Genomic DNA, 5,000 nt, shown 5'->3' on the forward strand with positions numbered 1-5,000 from the left:
GCACTCGGGCGAAAGTCATTCAAAACCGGCGCCAGGCGCCAGGTGCCGCAGGCCAGCCGCTCCAGCGCTTCAGCGCTCGTACCACACAACATTGCCGCTAGTTTTGAGAGGCACGCGTGGTTCCGCACGCGGCGCACGGCTACGGCGAGCCGTACAGGTAGCGTGTTGCGCGACACGACACGCACATCGAAAGACATGCAGTCTAGTCGGTAATGATCCTTCCGCAGGTTCACCTACGGAAACCTTGTTACGACTTTTACTTCCTCTAAATGATCAAGTTTGGTCATCTTTCCGGTAGCATCGGCAACGACAGAGTCAATGCCGCGTACCAGTCCGAAGACCTCACTAAATCATTCAATCGGTAGTAGCGACGGGCGGTGTGTACAAAGGGCAGGGACGTAATCAACGCGAGCTTATGACTCGCGCTTACTGGGAATTCCTCGTTCATGGGGAACAATTGCAAGCCCCAATCCCTAGCACGAAGGAGGTTCAGCGGGTTACCCCGACCTTTCGGCCTAGGAAGACACGCTGATTCCTTCAGTGTAGCGCGCGTGCGGCCCAGAACATCTAAGGGCATCACAGACCTGTTATTGCTCAATCTCGTGCGGCTAGAAGCCGCCTGTCCCTCTAAGAAGAAAAGTAATCGCTGACAGCACGAAGGATGTCACGCGACTAGTTAGCAGGCTAGAGTCTCGTTCGTTATCGGAATTAACCAGACAAATCGCTCCACCAACTAAGAACGGCCATGCACCACCACCCACCGAATCAAGAAAGAGCTATCAATCTGTCAATCCTTCCGGTGTCCGGCCTGGTGAGGTTTCCCGTGTTGAGTCAAATTAAGCCGCAGGCTCCACTCCTGGTGGTGCCCTTCCGTCAATTCCTTTAAGTTTCAGCTTTGCAACCATACTTCCCCCGGAACCCAAAAGCTTTGGTTTCCCGGAGGCTGCCCGCCGAGTCATCGGAGGAACTGCGGCGGATCGCTGGCTGGCATCGTTTATGGTTAGAAACTAGGGCGGTATCTGATCGCCTTCGAACCTCTAACTTTCGTTCTTGATTAATGAAAACATACTTGGCAAATGCTTTCGCTTCTGTTCGTCTTGCGACGATCCAAGAATTTCACCTCTAACGTCGCAATACGAATGCCCCCGCCTGTCCCTATTAATCATTACCTCGGGTTCCGAAAACCAACAAAATAGAACCGAGGTCCTATTCCATTATTCCATGCACACAGTATTCAGGCGGGCTTGCCTGCTTTAAGCACTCTAATTTGTTCAAAGTAAACGTGCCGGCCCACCGAGACACTCAATAAAGAGCACCCTGGTAGGATTTCAACGGGGTCCCGCCTCGGGACGCACGAGCACGCACGAGGCGGTCGCACGCCTTCAGCTCGCCCCACCGGCAGGACGTCCCACGATACATGCCAGTTAAACACCGACGGGCGGTGAACCAACAGCGTGGGACACAAATCCAACTACGAGCTTTTTAACCGCAACAACTTTAATATACGCTATTGGAGCTGGAATTACCGCGGCTGCTGGCACCAGACTTGCCCTCCAATAGATACTCGTTAAAGGATTTAAAGTGTACTCATTCCGATTACGGGGCCTCGGATGAGTCCCGTATCGTTATTTTTCGTCACTACCTCCCCGTGCCGGGAGTGGGTAATTTGCGCGCCTGCTGCCTTCCTTGGATGTGGTAGCCGTTTCTCAGGCTCCCTCTCCGGAATCGAACCCTGATTCCCCGTTACCCGTTACAACCATGGTAGGCGCAGAACCTACCATCGACAGTTGATAAGGCAGACATTTGAAAGATGCGTCGCCGGTACGAGGACCGTGCGATCAGCCCAAAGTTATTCAGAGTCACCAAGGCAAACGGACCGGACGAGCCGACCGATTGGTTTTGATCTAATAAAAGCGTCCCTTCCATCTCTGGTCGGGACTCTGTTTGCATGTATTAGCTCTAGAATTACCACAGTTATCCAAGTAACGTGGGTACGATCTAAGGAACCATAACTGATTTAATGAGCCATTCGCGGTTTCACCTTAATGCGGCTTGTACTGAGACATGCATGGCTTAATCTTTGAGACAAGCATATGACTACTGGCAGGATCAACCAGGGAGCTGCGTCAACTAGAGCTGAGCAGCCGGCCGCCCGGGAGTGTGTCCCGGGGGGCCCGCGCGAACACGCAAGCGTCCGCTCAATCATTCTGCAAACAGGAGGAGGCTGAGCTCCCCCTGCACAATACACCTCGAAACCCTCTCAGGTCCCGGCGGCGCGCAGCGCCGTCCCAAGTACTTGGTCGGGTTCGAGAGAGGCGCAATCGCCCGGAGTTAGGCGAGTAGACGCTTTCGGTGCGACCACCCGTGCTCCCAACTGAGCTTGCCGCTGCCGACAGAGGCCCGGGAGCGTGCTGTCGTGGCATTGCCGGCGGGAGACAACACGCGCCACCTACGGTGACCGGCAGCTCCAACGCCAGCGCCACAGAAGGACAAAAGCCCCACTTGGGTGCCGAAGCGAACTCTCCCAGCACAGCGCACGCGCCAACACATCCGCACAGCTGCGATACAAACCACCAGCGAGAACCGCTGGGGCGACCGAGCAGCAGACGGCGTCGCGGCGCCGAGCGCCGGGCGGCGGCGCATCCTCAACGCACACAGTCCTCAATCGGACCAGCACACTGAAGATGTCCACCGCGCTTCGCACCGGGCCCGCGAGGACCTACTTTGGCCGCACGGCGCCGCGCGCAGGGTGCGCCGGCGCGCAGCTGCGACGCCTGCCGCGTCCGTCGGCCGGCGCGCCTGCCACTGGCCGCCCCCACCAGCCGGCTGTAGCGCGTGCGCCCACGCACCGCGCGGCCAGCACGCCGGGAGGCGCCCCCTCACCGGCCGGGGACGGTCCCACCCAGCCACCGCCGCGTATCGCTTCACACCCAGATGCCGTTCAGTTTCGTCGGCATGGTGGGTATCGCTGGAACAACCGGTTAGTACCTCAACCTATCGTCGCCATCACCGATTCACCCCTAGCGAGAACAACCGCACCACAACAGGTTACCATTTGTTCATTTGCGTAACTTCACCAGAAAACGCAGGCGTCCATCGCCATTTGCAACTTCAACGATTATTGCATGCCTGTGTCAGGTGTCACGCCACACTACGTCTGCCCACATACACGCAACAAAATGTGCACGCCTAGACAATACGTGGAAGGTGGCCCCCGTACGTATGCGATGTCCATTGCTCGAACGACTGTCAACCGGCCTCTGTAGCATGTCGCAGATATGGAACGCGGTGCACCATGCCATCACGGTGTGTGAGGAGAGACGACTAGGTCCGAATACATCAACAGACAGCTCATGCTGATCGCCATCCACGGCGTCCGTTCCTCCCACACGTCTCTATGGCGTACCACACTGCAATCCAGCTCTCATAGGGAGACGACACGTAGCTGCGTGCACAATATTTGCACTGTATGGTCCGCCGTTTTTGGGCGCAGTCGTTGTGCGGTCACACATGTGCCACGATGTATCATTCAGTACATAAGGACGAATGTGCAGTACAGATTGTGGTTCACGCGTACGACATCAGCGGACAGTTGACACAGGCCGCACCACAACGTAGCCTGAGTACGTCGCATGCGAAGGGCATTGAACATGCAAACTTCTCACCAACCAGCTTGCGAAGGCAGGGGGCAAGGTGGGGACGTGGGGAGGGGCGGCATGTACGTCCTGCTGCCATCCACATTACAGTGTACAGCAGGAGCATGTGGAAAGTGAGCAAGACTTGCAAGGTGTTTAACATGAAGCGATACACAGGGGTGCGGGCAGTGCGAGTAGCGAACTATATTGCGAGGGTTGCGGGTGGGCAACACTACAGTAATTGAACGAGTCGTATAACAATTACAGAGCAGGTTTAGGCGACAACGTGGGTTACGTTAAGGCGACAACATGGGTTAGGTTAAGGCACAACATGGGTTAGGTTAAGGCACAACATGGGTTAGGTTAAGGCACAACATGGGTTAGGTTAAGGCACAACATGGGTTAGGTTAAGGCACAACATGGGTTAGGTTAAGGCACAACATGGGTTAGGTTAAGGCACAACATGGGTTAGGTTGAGGCACAACATGGGTTAGGTTAAGGCACAACATGGGTTAGGTTGAGGCACAACATGGGTTAGGTTGAGGCACAACATGGGTTAGGTTGAGGCACAACATGGGTTAGGTTAAGGTACAACATGGGTTAGGTTAAGGTACAACATGGGTTAGGTTAAGGTACAACATGGGTTAGGTTAAGGTACAACATGGGTTAGGTTAAGGTACAACATGGGTTAGGTTAAGGTACAACATAGGTTAGGTTAAGGTACAACATAGGTTAGGTTAAGGTACAACATAGGTTAGGTTAAGGTACAACATAGGTTAGGTTAAGGTACAACATAGGTTAGGTTAAGGTACAACATAGGTTAGGTTAAGGTACAACATAGGTTAGGTTAGGTTAGGTTAGGTTACACGTTGTTGTACGGAAAGGTGTAGGGGGGGGGGGGGCGGGGGCGGCAGGTTCGTTGATAGTGATTATAGTAAGTGAATGCTTGTGACATGATCAGATTTGTCACGTCAGGATGCACCTTTGGCTTATTAGAGGCGGCGCTCCAATTCTATGCTTGTGTGAGACCTGTGTCTTTGACTCATGTCATTGTTTGTGCGCTGTGACAGGAGGTACTATTGTGATGTTGGGTGCACCGTTGTATAGGACATGTGTGGGTGTTGGTGCCTGGTCTGCGCAATGGTGGATGTCGAAAGGCTGGGATATTGTATTTTCCGCACGGACCTCCTGGTCTGGTTGTGATAGTGTGGATTGTGTAATGTGGCGGAGAAGATGCACTGGATGTTGTTCCATGCTGGTGCTTACATATTGTATGTGCGCCTGTTAGAAGCAGAGAGTGGTGCGTGATCAGAGTGTCTGGCTGACGTGTGGTTCCCATTTTGGGCAGACTCTTTCAGCATGTAT

The 5,000-nt window shown here is 54.2% G+C and overlaps 1 non-coding gene across 1 annotated transcript; it reads right to left on the minus strand.

The window, feature by feature from the left end:
* Positions 1 to 210: 210 nt before the first annotated feature.
* LOC124771146 lies at positions 211 to 2,120 on the minus strand. The gene has a single exon (XR_007013332.1). It is a non-coding gene; the product is annotated as a small subunit ribosomal RNA (ribosomal RNA).
* Positions 2,121 to 5,000: the final 2,880 nt, after the last annotated feature.

The sequence above is a fragment of the Schistocerca piceifrons genome, unplaced genomic scaffold (genome assembly GCF_021461385.2).
Source record: "Schistocerca piceifrons isolate TAMUIC-IGC-003096 unplaced genomic scaffold, iqSchPice1.1 HiC_scaffold_898, whole genome shotgun sequence".
NCBI classification, from domain to species: Eukaryota; Metazoa; Arthropoda; class Insecta; order Orthoptera; family Acrididae; genus Schistocerca; species Schistocerca piceifrons.